Consider the following 17,361-nt stretch of genomic DNA (forward strand, 5'->3'; position numbering starts at 1 on the left):
TCAGTGGTCGTCGTGTCCCAGCAGCATGTCCTGAGAGCTCTCCTAGCCTTGGAAGCCAGGTGGAGTATGTAGGAGTAAGCAGACTATGGGACTCTTGGGAAGATTAGGTGGGCCCAGGACTGGCATTCTGTGGCCGAGTGGCTCACTCTCTGTGCACCACCTCTCCAGTTTGTGTTGAAGCATAAGGCTGGAGTTTGCTCTCAAGGCCAAGTAAGCCTGTTTGTCATTGTCATGTTGTTGTCCGATACCCACCCCCTACACACACACCAGAAGGAAGATGAGGATTAGAAATTAAGAAATTATTTCCTGCACTCCCCAGGCAGAGGAAGGTGAATCTCTGTTGAGTTTGAGGCCTGCCTGGGCTACAGAGTTTGTTTCAGGACAGCCTGGGCTACACCGAGAAACCCTGTCACGAAAAACAGAAAAAGGAAAAAGAAAAGGTAAAAAGGAGTGAGTGGTGCCTGTGCTGAAGAGTTAAAGGGCTGGCTACGCTCACCCATCCACATAAAATAAAATTTTAAAAAAGTATTTAAGAAGAAGAAAGAAATGGTGTCCAAGGTCGCCAGTATGCCAGGTCCTGTTGCAGGTGTAGTGGAAACCTACCCTCTGGAGCAGATGGCCAGTCAGGCACTAAGAGATATAGAGGGCAGCACTTTGTGAAGCTTGGTGCCATTACTTCTTAAGAACAGGGCCAAGGGGCGAGGAGGGCTCGATAGATGACTCAGCAGTTAAAAGCCCTTGTTGCTCTTGAAGAGGATGGGTTTGGTTTCCAGCACCACATTGGACGGCTCACAAACATCTATAATTCCTACTCCAAGGGGTCCAACACCCTCTTTTGCACAAGCGTTGATGTGCAATTTATCTGCCTATTTAATAAATAGCAATTATTTAACAATTTATTTACTTGTTTTGGACACAGGGTCTCACTATGTAGTTCTGTCAATCCCGAAACACACGATGTACATCAGGCTGGCCTCAGACTCATAGAGATCAACCTGCCCCCCTGAGTGCTGGCCTTAACAGCACGAGCCACCATGCCCAGCATGACTTCATACATACACACATACATACATAATACATACAAGGCTGCAGAGACAACTCAGTTGGGGAAGTGATTGCTTCAAGTGTGAGGACCTGATTTTGATCCCCCAGAATCATCTCAAATGCCTGGCACTCTGATATTGTGTTTGTAATTGTAGTGATGGAAAGATAGGAGCAGAGAAACAGTTGTATCCCTGCAGCTCATGGCTAGCTAGCCTAACCTTCTTAGTGGATTTCCAGGCAAATGAGAGACCCTGTCTCAAACCAAAGGTGTACGGTACCTGAGAAATGACACCCACGCTTATCTTTTGACCTCTTCACACATGCACATGTGAACACACACTAGAACAGCCCTGGGAAGTAGGTATACTTCCTGCACACCTGGGGAAGGCTCAGTTAGGAGCTCTCAGGCCAGTAGGCCACACTCAGAACTCCTGGGAGCAAAAATGTGGTGGCCTGTCTGCCCTGTCCCCACATCAATGAATATTTCCAAGCCCAACAGGTTGTTTCCCCAAGGGTCGGAGACCAGTGCTTACTCCACACACATGAGCCAGGATGCTCACCTCTTCAGATTAGCTTTAGAAGTGAAGCTGAAGGCACAGAAGGTGTGAGCCAGCATAAAGTGTTTATTAGGAAATGGATTGTCCCCTCGCCCAGATTCACGCCCTGCTTTTGAAGCTCTCTGCTCCTCTGTGTCACCAGAGGCCACAGAGGTCTGAGTGCAGAGTCTGAGGGCAACGAGTGGGGCAGATTCTAATGTGGCGCTCTCTGGTTCCAGGACTGAGACTGATTGCTTGGCCGATGGCTCTCCCATGTGTCCCCTCCTCAATGCTTGGCCTATTTGAGAGCCCTGGAGGTTAACAGCACAGGCAAGGGGCTCTTACACTAACTACAGCTTATAAATTCCTCAGCCTACCAAGTCCCTATTGGGCTGGACCCAACACTGGATCAGGAGGTGGGAGGGGAGGGCCTGCCTATGACACCCCAACCAGGGACTTGGCGTGTCTTGTGGGGCAAAACCATGGAGGCTATCTTGACCCATTTATGTTAAACAGTTTGTTTCTATGACAGAGTAATCAAGCAAACCAGCTTAAAGGAGAAACTATCTAGGCTCACTGTTTCAGAGGTTTGAGTCTGAGCAGCTGGCTTCATCTGGCCCCATCATGGTATAGGCTAAAACGTCATGGCAGAAGTGGGAAAACACTCACCTTATAGTAACCAGGAAGCAGACAGACAGACAAGTGAAGGGTCCAGGAAGAGGTATAACATTCAGAGGCACACTCCAGAGACCCACCTCCCCTATCTAGGCCTCTTATAATTTCTACCACCTCCGAGTGATGGCCTCAGATTATGAACCCATTGATTAAACCAGAGCCACGGGGATCCAGTCACCTGTCAGTGCTTAGATGCAAAAGCTGGGACCGATACTTCAACAATGGAGTTCCGGAGGGACAATTCATACCAAGTCTGTAGTGAGATATTCGCCTTGTCCGAACCTGTGGCATAGACCACACCCTTTGGGGGTGGAGACAGGGCCTGACGTGACCTGGGGGGGGGGACTAAGGCTGAAGAGGGGGCCCCCAGGAGCTCTCTTGCTTGCAGCACTGGGACAGGAGCACATCGGGAGGCATCCTTGGGACCAGGAACCTGCTGGTGTTCATCTGTCTGTGTTGTGAGTTATTTCCCCCTGAATAAACATCTATTTGGCCTATTTGTTTCTCCCGATCCTTATTAAACATCAATGAAGTCATAGTGCCTACTTTGTAGCTGAGGATAGTAAGGCTCAGAGAGATTATTATAGCCTTAGTATTTCCCCAGGGTTTCTCTCAGGTCACTATTCACCATTGAGGTCACGGACACCTCACTGACTGCCCACTAGTACTGAAAGTCAGCAGTGTGTGTATGTGTGTATACGCACATACCGGATCAAACCTGCAGCCTTGTGCGTGTTACACAAGCATTGGACTGTATCGACAGCCCTGCTGGAAATCCAAATCTATAATGTGGACACGAGCCATGAGCAGCCATCTCTAGTCAGAGTGTGGGACCAGCCCCTTCCTACCCGTGTGGTGCTCCAGGATGCAGGGTGGGGTGTGTTTTCTGGCAGGCTGCAGGTGACAGGCAGTCAGGCGGGCCTCCAAGGCACCATTGGAAACTGTTCTGTCCTTAGAGTCCCTGGGCAACTCCAGCTGACGGTCCTTAGTCCTGTTTCAGAGGAATACAGGAGGACTGGGATGGAGCAATCTGGCATTCACACTCCATGTTTGTGTGGTTACTCGGTGTTCCACCCATGGCTGTGGACAGTGCCCCCCCCCCCAGTCTCAGTTCCCTCATCTGTCAGTGGGTCAGGGGAAAGGCTGAGGCATGTAAAGCGTTGTTAGCTGGCTGCTCTTCTGAGTCCGCAGTGGTGCTTCCATGGCTGCTGTGTCTTCCTTTCTTGCCTTTGACATGTTGCTCTTCCCTCTAGGCTCAGGGATATTTACCAGACTTTCCTCTGCTGGATCTGACCCAGGACAAGTCTTAAAGGGACAGCACCTACTGTGTCCCTGCTCCCCATCTGCTTTCAAGGTCTGCTGGCAAGGCTGAGTGAAGAAGACATCCATAGCTGGTCCTAGATGCTGGTCCTGAGCTGATGGTCCTTCTGGAAGTGACCATTGGGCATGTCCTCAGGAGAGAATATGAATAGGAGAGAGACCTAGAGAAGTGTGGCTGAGCCCTGTGTATTCTCAAGCCCCACACAGAAGCATGTCTGCATTTGTTTGCACGAGGGCCCTGAGTCTTTGCCAAGTAGCTCAAGGCCAGTGTCTCAGGCTATATCCCCAGTGCTGGGAGACTCTTGTGTGTCACTCATGGCTGATAGAAGCAGGAGGGTCTGTGTTGAGTCCAGTTCTGAACTGTGGGGTTTGGGGTTATATCCTAGTCTGTAAAGCAGAGATGCTCTGAAGCGGAGGTGTGTGGGCCTTGAAGGTTTTGTTTTTAGTCCTCCCAATGGTACTACTTCCAGAAAATAGCTCTATCCTCTTAACTGAAAAAAGGGCCTCAGGGTGATGGCTCAGTCAGTAAAATGTTCTCCTGGCCAACAAGAGGGCCTGAGTTCAGTCTCCAGACTCCTCATCTGAAAAGCTGGGCACAGTTACACTTGTAGTCCCAGCACTAGAGGTGGGTAGTTCCAGCACTGGAGAGGTGGTGACAAGCGGATTCCTGGGGCTCCCTAGGTAGCCTGTCAGCCTGGCCTACTTGGGGAGCTCTAGGCCAGTGAGAAACCCCATCTCAACATGAAGGTTTCTGGCACCTGAGGACCTAGGCACAGTGAACAAGCCCAGGGGTGACACTTCAATGTGGAAATAGGACGGCTGTTATCCTTGGTGGTCCAGAGGCCAATATGTAACCATGCTAGCTTAGAGGGGGGAGATGGGTGTCCCACACACAGGCCTTACATGTCACTGCGCCATGCCACAGCAGCCCTTGCAGGGTAAGTAGGGCCTTCCCTCTGTCCACGTGTCCCACGAAGCTGGGTGAAATACTGTGTTCTAGACCCCCATGCAGCACAGAGGTGTGACTTGGCTAACAAGGTCACAGTGAAGACCTTAAGTAATTAGACATCTGTGGGACAGACCACATCTTCTCAGCAAGGAGACCTGAGAAGCACCCCAGGCTCCTGTCCCCAAGGGGCCTTGGGGCGGGAGTGCCACTCCATCTCAGGGAAGGAGAGAATGAGGTCAAGAGCAGGTGTGGCCTGCCCTAGTGGCACTGTTCCTGGCTCTGCTAAGGCTGTCAGGGCACAGAGGCAGGGGAGTACTGCTCAGTCCTCAGCCCCACACTCCTGAGTTTAGCTTCATTCATGAATTCCTCCTTCCTGCTGCCATGTTGGACCTTGAGAATCTTCATCATGGGAGCCTTGACTAGCAGAGCCAAAGATGGTGATGGTAGGTGCCTTTAATCTCAGCACTCGGGAGGCAGAGGCAGGTGGAGCTCTTTGAGTTCGAGGCCAGCCTGGTCTATAGAGTGAGTTCCAGGACAGCCAAGGCTACACATAGAGACCCTGTCTCAAAAACAAAACAAAGAGAAGCAGTCTGTGTTCCCAACAACTGGAGGACGGGCTCTGCCCAGCTTCCCCTCTCCAGACATCTTACTGTATGAAAAACAATTCTTTGTTTTGTTTTGAAACTGCTGTAATTTAACTCAACTATAGTTTTAAAATCTAAACACTGGCTGGGGATGGTAGAGTACTTCCTTAGCATGTGTGAGGCTGTAGATTTGACCCTAGCACCATTAAAACCAGCAGTGGTAAAAACCAGTAGTGTATGCCGGTAATCCCAGGACCTGGTGTAGTCAGGATTATAAAGGCCGGCTGGGATACATGAACTCTTGTTTTTAAAAAACAAACAAACCAACCAAAACAAAAAGACAAGTCAAAACCCTCCGAAGGCTTGCTGGGAAAGCCTTCCCATGCCTCTGAATATGCCCTGCCTCTGCTCTTTCTTCCTTTTGTTCTTTTAATCTGAGGGCCACTGTGCTTCTGGGCAGTCTCCGGTGGCTGGCTATCACCTGATGGCCATGCACCTGTTCCCTGGGGACCTCCCTGTACCTGGGCATGGGCCTGAAAACACAGTATTTGTGTGTTTGTGATCAGTGTCTGGCCACAGCCTGGAAGAAAGACCTCTGAGAATTCAGATGCCGACTGTCCGCACTCTGGTGTCTGCCCGGGACATGGCCTGGCTACATCCTCCATCCAGCCCCTAGGCAAGGTGCCAGGTGTCCCTTGGCCCAGGCTGTGATCAGCAAACCACTAATGATAGGGCTGCCTGGGCTCCTTATCCTTGGCCCTGACATGGACGGTACTCAGGTCACCAAGTCGCTGGTCGGAGAGTGTGGGAGTGAGGGCGGCAGGCCAGTGGGGATTGGGGGTGGGGGGTTAGGAGGCCTGTGGTTTGGCAAAGGATACCTGCAGGCAGGTCATCTCTCCCTGCACCTCCCACTTCTCTTCCGATGGCACAGACAGAGCTGGGCTTTAGCCACTGGACTCAGCCTGGCTGGGAGCTAGCCAGGCTGGAGGCCCAGCTGTAGTGTCTCCTTAGTAAACAGGGTCTAAGTGCTCAGGGATGACCCAGTCACTGGGGACTCCCTGTCTCAGACACCAACAGGGAACTCTTCACCAGCTGTCCCCAGTAACATTCCCGGAGAAGCCTGCGTACCTGGGCTTGCCTCTCTGCACATCATGTTCCCCCAGACTCAGGTCCTTCAGGACTCAAAGCACCTATTTCCCCATCAACCCTGGATCACTGAGACCCCTTCCACGGGTGATGCAGGAGGATGAAGGGTCACGTTCTTGCATGGCTGCAGCTGTGGAGTGTCCATACTATAATGACTCTCCCCACCCCAAAGACTTCAAGGAAGCAGCGCTTCCCACTGAGGACTGAATGAGAGGTGAGCGATCAGGCCTGGCCTGCTCCCCTCACCATGGAGGGGTTGGGAGGGGCACAAGGTCAAATCTAGGCTATGTCCTTTGCTTGGGATGGTTTTGCCTGTAGAAGGGGGAAACTGAGGCCAGTGCCAGCGCTCTGCTCTGGGCATCCCCTACCTACAATATCCAGTTGTTGGGGTCCCCTTCACAGGTCTTTCTGCCTCCCCTGATGACCCGAAACCCACTTCAGCCCTGAGGATGTCCAGTTTTATGCTCCCACGGAACCCCTAGTAAGATAGGGCTTTATTCAATGCTGTGAACCCTTGCTGCCACCCTCCGCCCAGGCTGTGGCAAGGACAAGATAGGGGTCAGCTGTGTGTTTTGTGCACCGCGGGAACACTGTCAGCCCTTTGCCTGCAGGGTGTGTCTCTCTTAACCTGCCTTTGATTTGGTTTGTGGTTTTTAAACTCAGACATACATCAGAAGCAGAAGACCCCAGGGGTGGGGGGCAGAACACCAGGCCTAGCCCAGCCCAGCCCAGCAGTTATACTCAGTCCAGGGTGGAACAGCCACTTTGAGCAGGTGCAAGTCCCAAGCAGCCCCAAACAGGTCAGAGGCCCAGGGACCGAGTTGGGGAAGGGCTGTCTCTGTGGCCGTGGGCAGGGCAGTGCTGCAGACAATCTCCGGCTGATGCTTTACAGGCGGCAGGTGTCCCTCTGTGGTGGACAGTCAGCATTCATGGGTGTAGCCTGCTGGAGATGAATGGCTGTCAAATGCCATCTTTGATTCCATTTGAGAAGGGAAGAAGCCCACGGAGAGGCCCCCACCCTAAGCTGCACGGGTTGGCTGTAACTGAGACAAGTCCGTGGTGAGGTTAAGCCTCAGACTGATGGGATATTTGGCCTAGTCAACATGCAGTGACTGCTTGGTCTTGGGTGGGGGAGCCATCCTAGGACACTGTACGGATTGAGACCATGACTCCCTGGCGAGGAGCAGGGAGCTTGATCTTCAGTGTGTCCTTTGCCCCGACCTTGGTATCACAACTGGCCTCCGACTATAGTCTGAACGCTCATAGCTCAGTAGCTCCTGCCTCATTTCTTTCCCTCACCCCAAGGCTTGGGAGTTGACAAGCTCAGAAGTGAATCCAGAGGCTTCAGGGCCTCGGGCCGTGGAAATAGTTCCCAGAGAGGAGGCCAGGTGTACCTCTGCAGCTCAGGACAGTACAGAGCAGGCCTGGGTGTGACACACTGGCCGTCTATCCAGCCTGTGGGTGTTGCCTGTGCTCTGCAGAGCCCGATGCCTCTGGGCGGCTCCGCAAAGACCACGTTTCCTGTCCTTGGCTCAGATGGCGTCAGCTGGCAGGGAGCCTGGCCCAGCGGGCTGTTGCTGGGCATCTCCCGAGTGGATAAGAACCTTCTAGCACAAAGGGGCATTTATGGACAGGGATGGCATGTCTCCATGTGAACACAGGGAGGACAGAAATAGCTTTTCACAGAGCACCAGCAGGGCTGGGCTCGCCTGCCCTAGATAGGGGCAGATTTCCAGCTCCTTCTTCAAGCTGAGCAGCCTGTCTAGGGTCACTCGTGGGATACCAGGCCCTGGGCAGGGGACCCCAGGACAGCATCTGCTGAAATGGGGGAGAATTCAGAGATAGGAGGTGGGTAGAGGGAACACATGCGAGAAGGGGAGGGTAGAGTGACAATATCCAGGTCACATCTCTGCTGAGATAACTATGCCCATGGTTCCTCGTGACACAAATCACTTGGGTCTGGCCCATGACAGAGGGCCTCTGCCCTACTTCACCTCTCCTCTCACTACACTCTGGGTGTGACTTCTGAGTCCCTGGTAGTGCCCGCTTCCCTAGGTATCCAGCTTGGCCTGTGTTATTTCTTCTGTATCTATTGTCCCTTTGAGCATATCCAAAAAGAATGGCGTTCCCTTTGACGTCATCTGTTGGTAACAATGCCACAGACTTGGAAAGCTGGGAAGAAATGGGGTCTAGAAAAGGGGCTCAGGGTTCTTGTTCAAGGTCACAGGGATGCCTCTGGTGGTGGCTTTCTTGCTAGTAGAGTTCTGAGGTGGCTGGGGCATCACAGTAGAGGCAGAAAGCAGGGTGTGTGTGTGTGTGTGTGTGTGTGTGTGTGTGTGTGTGTGTGTGTGTGTGTGTTGTATTCTGTACCCTGTCTTTCTTCTTAGAAACTACCAAGATTATGTGTGTGGGGGACTCCACTCTGATGAATTTCCATAATGATCATCACTTCTCAGAGGCCATACCTCCAGCCACTACGGTTGGATTGTTTCTACCCTCTGTATGCATATTTATGTGGATGTATGTATGTGCATATATGTACATATGTGTGCACATGCTTATGGAGGCCAGAGGTCAAATTCATGTGCCGTTGCTCAGGAACTGTCCACATTATTATTATTATTATTATTATTATTATTATTATTATTATTATTTTGAGACATCTCTCACCTGCCTCATCTCTCACTTGCTGAATAGGCAAGGCTGGCTGACACTGAGCCAGTGATCCACCTGTCTCTGCCTCCCCAATGCTGAGATTATAAATCCCTACCACCACTTGCTTTTTGTTTTACTTGGGCTCTGGTGATCAAACCCAGATCCTGGTTCTCATGAGGGAAGCACTTTACCAACTGAGTTATGACCCCAGATTCCTTTCCACTCTTAATAATACCACACACTGATAATTAGATCTCAATACGTGAAGCCCAGGAACACATCCCATCCACAGCCAAACCATAGTCTTATCTGTAGGAATTTTATAGCATCTGTGTGATGATACAGGTCCTGATTGATGCAGGGCCTAAATATAGCATGTGTCCTGATGTAGTGTGTATTCCATTGTAGTGTGTGTCCTGGTACAGTGTCCTGATATAGTGTGTGTCCTGGTACAGTGTCCTGATGCAGTGTATGTCTCAGTGCAGTGTGTGTCCTGATACAGAGTGTCCTGATGCAGTGTGTGTCTCAGTGCAGTGTGTGTCCTGATACAGAGTGTCCTGATGCAGTGTATGTCCTGATACAAAGTGTCCTGATGCAGTGTGTGTGTGTGTGTGTGGTGTGTGTGTGTGTGTGTGTATGTGTGTGTCCTGATACAATGTGTCCTGATGCAGTGTGTGTCCTGATACAGAGTGTTCTGATGCAGTGTGTGTCCTGATACAAAATGTCCTAATGCAGTGTGTGTGTGGTGTGTGTGTGTGTGTGTGTGTGTGTATATTTGTGTGTCCTGATACAATGTGTCCTGATGCAGTGTGTGTCCTGATACAGAGTGTCCTGATGCAGTGTGTGTGTGTGTGTGTGTCCTGATACAATGTGTCCTGATACAGAGTGTCCTGACACAGTGTGTGTCCTGGTACAGTGTACTGATACAGTGTGCCCTGATACAGTCCTGAGAAATGAATAAGTCACTGAGTTGTTAGAAATATAAATTGAAAACTCAAAATCTTAGCTGGTACAGGATTTCTTTTTCTTTAACACAAGCAGGTTTGTGATATGCCTCTGGAAGATTTGGGCTCTTCTCTCTGCTTTTGTAGAGTCTAACTTCTGCCCTCAAGGTAGCCTTAGGCATAACAACCAAGGAATAATTTAGGGTTCCAAGAGTGGGAGTGACACAAGCACTCTGAATTATATATTGTGACTTGGTGGGATGTTGTGACAGTCACTGTAAATGCTGGCCATTGAGAACAGGCACCAGTGGAGATGACTGTTTACAAAAGACTCCAGAGAAAAGACAGGCTATCCAATCTCCTGTGGTTATTGCTGTGTTATAGAATGCTGTATGAGGCTGAGAATGGACAGGACAAGGGTTTTTTTTCCAATATATTATCCATCTGTCTGTCTATCCATCTACCTAGCATCCATCTGTTCTATCCATCTATCATGTACCTATCAATCAACTATCATCCATCACCTATGTATATGTTCTATCTATCTATCTATCTATCTATCTATCTATCTATCTATCATCTGCCCATCAATCAACTATTTATCCATCTATCTGTTTGAAATGGGATCTCATATAGCCTAGGCTGGCCTCAAACTCATCATCCTCCTGTCTCAGCCTCTTGCCATGAAACCTGGCCAGGTTTTTTTCTTTCTGTTTGTATATATGTGTATGATATCTGTGTGTACATGTTTGGGGGACACATGTACATCACAGAGCATAAGTGGAGGTAGGAGGAAAACCTTGAGTGTTTGCTGGTCCTCACCTTCTAACTTGCTTGAGATGTGGTCTGATGCATGTTTATTGCTGCAAATGTCAGGCTAGCTGGCTCTTGATCTTCCTGGGATTCTCGCCTCTCTTCTTGCCATAGGAGCACTAGGATCATAGATGTAAACTACAGCCCAACCTTAAATGGGTTCCAGGGGTTCAAACACAGATCCTCACACTTGTGAGTCAAGTGCTTTATCCACGGGAGCTCTCTCTCCTCAACTCCCACACCCTTTCTCTCCTGTATGAATTTCCCCAGAGCTTGATTTATATTTAGAAAACAAAAATGAATGAGGGAAAGATAATACTCCTGCCCAGAAATAACAAATGTCCTCATTCAGTAACCACCACCTGGGCCTGGGAAGTATCCTGGGTAATGTTTACATCTGACTTCCGCACTGTGGCTTGGCCAGCACGAGGCTGATCTTGATGCACCAGGCCCCTCGCTTGGCTGCTGCTCTTCAGGTGGCCCCTGGGACCACGGCATTCCAGACACATTCCTCCCACAGTGGGCAACAGAAGCTCCCAGATACATGAGCAGAGCATGAGTGCAGTCCCAGCTGGGAACCAGCCACCAATACTGCTGCCCACTTTCAGCTGATACAAACACATCAGTGAGCTGAGAAAGCCCTTCCCCACAGGGCAGGGGGCAGAGTATGGACACCTGCACATCTACTACCAAACCCGGAAACGAGTTTTCTGACCCATTTCCTATGCCTTCCTATGAGGATCGGCTCAGCACCAGAGTCCTTCCACAGCTGCCGTTGTCTCCTAAACCACATCAAATGGCTGCTTTTTTCCAAGACTTTTTTTTTTTTTTTTTTTTTTTTTTTTTTTTTTTTGGAGACAGGATCTCACTATGTAGCTAAAGTGGACTGCAAACTCAAGATCCAATGGCTCCATTCTCCCAGAGGGAGGGATGCTGGGAATGCCATGGTTACCTCACATGTCAGAAAGATTCTTTTGTGACATACAACCAGAGACAACTATTTTATGGTCATTTCCTGTCTTATCCATCATGACTGTCATTGCTAGCATCTCTTTCTGTCTTATTTGTCTTCTAAAATGATGTCGTGGAGATCTTCTTCCCATAGCCAACCCTTTGTGCACATCCTTGACTATTTTAAGAATTAATTTCTAATAGCAGATTTTTGAATGGGTGGTTGGTCAGTGGTCCCTTGCTACTGCGCTCACACCCAGTGGCATCTCCCCTAGGGGGGAATTCGGGGCTGGTCTGTGTGGCCACCACGTGACAGCAGAAGTGACCTATGAGGCTGGGCCACAAAGCACACTGCAATGTCTGCTCTCCCTTCCTGAGTCTCTGGTGCTAGCAGAATGAGTTGTCATATTGGGAAGAGACTCGGGCATCCCTGAGGAGGCACCTGTGTGGGCAAAAGAGGAGATGGGGCCAGCAGCAGCACTAACATCCTGAGGAAGGTGCTCAGCCCTACCCTGTGACTGCAGCCAAAGCCATTGGACCGAGTCTCTCCAAGACTCCCAGCCCACAGAAGGGGTTAGAGGAGGTAATTGATTATGGTTTTTGAGTGTGCAGCAAGAGATAATGAAAACAGTGGGTGTTTGCATGGGAGGAAGCCAAGCCAGCCTTAGTGCCAACAAATCTGGACTCCTTGTGAGTGAAACAGCAAGGACCATGTGATGGGAAGAGGACTAATACCAGCTTTGGGGCAAGGAGTTCCGGCCAACAGCTTCAGGCTTGCTCAAGGTGCCTCGGGGGTCCATGCAGGGCCCTACAGACTAAACCTCTGGAACTATAAGCCATCCCCAATTAAATGTTTTCCTTTATAAGAGTTGCTGTGGACATGGTGTCTCTTCACAGGGATATAACCCCAACTAAGACATTTCATTTATTTTTATTTATTCAATGTGTATGCACACCTGCATGCCTATGCTCTTACCACAGGATGGGTGTGGAGATTTGAAGGCCCCTTTGTGGAGTCAGATTTCTCCTTCCACAGTGTAAGGGCTGGGGATTGAACTTGGGTCATCAGGTTTGGTGACAAGCATCTCTACCCATTGAGCTATCTTGTTTGTCCAAGAAAAAAAGACCTGTGGAATTTTTGTGGAGAATGAAAATAAGAAAATGTGGTGTCGGGGATGGGAGGAGAGAGGAGAAAAGAACGGGAGGGCCGCCTCTTCCTCAGGCAGGGACCCATTGCGCTGTAGAATAGTGTTCATCTCCTTCCTGGTGGCCACAAACTCCAAAGCAAGTCAGACCTCCTGGACTGGTCCATTGCCCTCCACAGTGAAGGGCTGGAGATGGCTCCTGCGGACACTCCTGTGGCAGGAGGGTTCCCTCACAACCCCTTGGTCATCTTCCCCTCTCGATTTTTGTAACTGAATTCTAAAATTTTATGTATGTTGATGCTTACCCAAAATTCATACTACATTTCTTTGCCTTTTTTTTCAGCCAGGTGACTAAATTCTGCTAATAGATGTGAACAGAATGATGTACAACCTCCATTGCCCTTCCCTCTTCCTTAGACTGCCAGGAAGACACAGTAGCAGGATCAGAGGCAGCCATCTTGGACACTTGGACAATGAGATAGAAGCTGTGTATTAGGAGGCAGAGCAACAAGGTGGAAGGAACCTGGGCTCCGGTGACTTCCCTTGCTCAGACCTCCATGTGAGCAAGAGTGTGCCACCATGACCAGCTTTGTACGAGCATGCTGGGAGCCAAACTCAGGTCATTATGCATGTAGCCACTTAGCCAACAGAGCCACCTCCTCAGTCCTAACAGCATGTTATAAGACACCTATGTATAAGTGCATATGCAAACAGTGTATTAGTATCTGATGCAAGACAGGGAGGGTTAGTGTAAGCTTGCAGCTGAAGTATACAGTCCATCGTGATTGGACAGCATGGCCACATGCAGAGGATGTGCAGGAAGTGAGGCCTGGCTGTCACACCTTAAGGTCTGCCCCTTGTGACACTTTCTCCACTGTCTAAAGGTTCCATGTCCCAGGGAGGGACATTTTACAGTCACACCACATAGGGTTCCATTTCTCTGGGGGAAATGAAGTAACATGTCTTTCATTTTGTAAAAAATTGTCAGGCCGCTTTCCAATGTGGCTACACCACTGTAAAGCCTCCAGGAAGGAGTGCCCCCCCCCCATTGCTCTGTGTGGCATTGACAACTCCTTAGAATGTGTTTGGCATATGGAGGCAACACCAAGCCTAGGCCATTAGATTGTATGTGTGGGTTTTTTGTTTTGTTTTTTTTTTTGGGGGGGGTGTCATTTTGGTCATTTGTTTGTTTTAATATATATGGGTGTATGCAAGTCTGTACGCAAGTCTTTGCAGCATGTGTATCACTTACAGAGCCCATGAGAGGGCAATGGATCCCCTGGAACTGGAGTTATAGATGGTTGCAAGCTGACATGCAGTTGCTGGGAATTGAACCTGGGTCCTCTGGAAAAGCAGCCAGTGCTCTTAACCCCTGAGTCATCTCAGCCCCATTAGCTGCTCTTACAGCTGCTGCATCTCTTCTTCCTCTTCTTTCTTACTCCTCCTCCCCATTTTTCTCCGTTTCTTCCTCCTTCTCCTTTCCTCTTCCCCCTTTTTGGGACTATGGATTGGACCCAGGCTCTTGTACATGCTAGGCGACTGTAACACTGAGCTGCATCCCCAGCATCTCTCTTCCCATTTAGAGGCAGTTCTTACCAGGCTTCCCAGGTTTCTCATTCATGACCCTCCTGCGCCCTCTTTGGAGTAGCTGGGATTACAGCTGTAGGCCTAAGTTTCACATCTCTCTGTGATGCCTAAGTCTAGAAATGTTTTTTCTCAAGCATTTACATTACTAAAGTCTTTTCCAGTTTTGTTTCCTACCATCATACCCCTCCTTTCCCCAGAGGCTGAGACAGGCAGCCTGCTTACCTCCCTTCTCTTGTTTACTTAATGGTGGCCTTTGATAATCTGAGGCTTGGATTTTATGAAGTCCAGTTAACCACATTTCATAGCTGCACTTTCCAGAGGCCTCTTTCCCCTGCAGATGGCTCAGTTCCAGGCCTGCCTGGCCAAGTCCCTCCCAGAGGCTCCAGGGTACCACAGTTCCTTCCCCTGAGCGCTTCGGCAGACCTGACCAGCAGAGGGCGCTAGAGTGCTGCATAACGCCAGGCTGGGCCCTTTCCCAGGTCTTCCGTGCTCAGTGATACACAGGGCCTTCCTAACTGGAACCAGGGTAGACACCTCCCCAGCCTGCCTAACCCTGAGTGGCCTCAGTGAGGCTCCGTGTCAGGTGCGCTCTCCACTTACCGGAGTTTTATTTTATTATTATTATTATTATTATTATTATTATTATTATTATTATTATTTTACTGTTTTAACCATTTTTGTGAAGCCAGTCTCTAGACCCTTTCATCTTCCCAGGATTCAGAAGCAGGCAACAGCCCCAACCTTTGCACTTTCTGTTTCCCTGGTTCTGACCCCTCTAGGTTTCTTATCAGTGTGGTCCTCCTGGAACTGACTTATTGTCCCCACACCCCATAGTGTCTTCACAGCCATCCATGTCACAGTGATGGCTGAGCTTCCTTCCCTTTCAGGGCTGAATAGCATTCTGTCATTTGGATAGACACATTGCTCACCTCGGCATCTGCTGATGGACCCGTGAGGTGTACGCATTTCCTGACTCTGTCATGAGCATGGGTGGACAAGGGCAGAGGTGAATGTGAGTGCGTTACTCCCTGGCCCCTACTCAGTGTTAAGGCAGAGTGAATCTCAGAGTGGCCGGAAACGCACCCTTCCAGAGCCTGCACACATACTTGGAAGCCATGGGCTTTGGTATGAAGGTTGCTGGTGCTGGCGGGGGTGGCTGTGACTCTGCACTCCACCCCCCAAATGTCTCTCGATTCCTGGTTAACATAAACCTATTTTTATAAAGAACTCACTCTGAGAGCCCAAGACTAAGGCTCAGACCCTGGGCTGGAGGGCCGGGGAGCCTGGGGGCTCCAGTCTGCCCACCTGGCACCCTGTCTACCCTGGAGGCTGCAGTCCAACCTTGGGCCTCCCACACACAGCCCATTTTCCTGTGGAGCTGTTCCCGTCACTGGCTGCCATTCTGTTGGCACCCAGAGGGCTCGCCTGCCACCCAAACAGCAGATGGCCAGGAAAAGAGGGCTGGTGCTCACATCACCCAGAGGAAAAACAAATGCAATTGGCAGACTCCGTGGTCAGAAAGGCGTGTGGCTGACACATGGCTTCTTTGCTAGGTGATACCCTGTGCCAGCTGAGACAGTCATTGTGTGGGCAGCGTGGCCTCTGAAGGTCGATAGCCCATGACCCCACAAGGCCTCGGCTGCAGCTGGGGCCATGTAGGATTTTATGTTTTCTTGTCACTTTGTTTGCTAGGCTCCCAGGAGTCCCAGAGATACAGCTTAGAGTCAACCTTCCCCAGTCCTGGTCATAGCTGTGTGATTTGGCTGTGGCTCAGCTGGTGCACTGGACAAGCCAGGCCCCAGCCCAGGAATTGGCTGTACTGCATATACTTTGCCATTTGGGGCCAAGTGTGACTGAGCTGAATCACCAAGTCTTAATATGACAGACATTTCTTCCCCGGCATAAAAGCCATGCTCACATTCAGAACTGGTCTGGGTCGGGTGGGGACTCCACATCCTCGTGAACCCATTTTCCCCTTTGCTTCCTGATTGGCTAGTCTCAATAGTAGTCTCCACCTCCTGCCTCCACATAGCTGCTTCTGTTCCAGCCATCAAGCTTTCATCCCAGCCAGCAGGAAGGAACGAGAGAAAGAAGGGCACACTCCCACTCTCCGAGCTTCTTGGAACTTTCCAGCTGACATTATTTACATCCAATGGCCAGATTGTCTCCCCGGTGGTTCTACCTAGCTTCAGGAGAATTTGGGAGATGTGGTTTCTATTGCAGTCATGTTTTCAACTAAAATTTGGCCTTTCTATGTCTTGGGAAGAATGGAGATGAGGGAAAGCCATTGAGTCGTCTCTATGGCATTGGTCTGTTTTTAACAAGTTCTAGTAACTTCTGAAGCTTACACCTTACATACCTATTATTATAGTGTAATTATACAGCATGAAATTCAGTGGTATTTTGTGAAACTGTCACTTAGATCCTGATGTCCCCAGTGCTGTAGAGTCTTTGGAGGGGAGTGGGTCACAAAGTGGGCCTGGGGACATCATCACTGGTGTTCTGCCCCAGAACTTAGGGTCTGGAAAGTTCAGTGTATGTTCAGCAGTGGTCTCCAGGGGCTCCAGCTCTGACTGATGCCTGGGAGCTCTGGTCCACCCAGGGCCAACACGATCCATCCTTCTCCAGGTCTCTGTCCCCATCACACCATGGAGATCCATAGCTCATGTCATCCACCTCAGCTGCCCCATTAAACAACACCCAGCCCAAAGGAATTCCCCTCCCCCTTCCTTCCTTACCTCTTTTTTTCTTCTTGCAGTTTTGGGGACCCTGTACTGCCTACTAGGCAAGCACTGTACTGCTGAATCACACCCCAAGCCGCTCACTGGGTGATTCTAGGCAGGTGCACCACCACTGAGTCCGTGCTCCTGCCCCTTCCTTTTTCTCTAATAGCCACATCCTTTTTCTCTAATAGCCACATCGCACAGTAGAATTCCCATGGCACAGAGTCCACCCACGCAGAGCGTCCATTTGAATGGTTTTCAGTGTTCACGCTGAGCTGTGTCTGTCACC

This window comes from Phodopus roborovskii, unplaced genomic scaffold, assembly GCF_943737965.1.
Source record: "Phodopus roborovskii unplaced genomic scaffold, PHOROB, whole genome shotgun sequence".
Taxonomy (NCBI): Eukaryota; Metazoa; Chordata; class Mammalia; order Rodentia; family Cricetidae; genus Phodopus; species Phodopus roborovskii.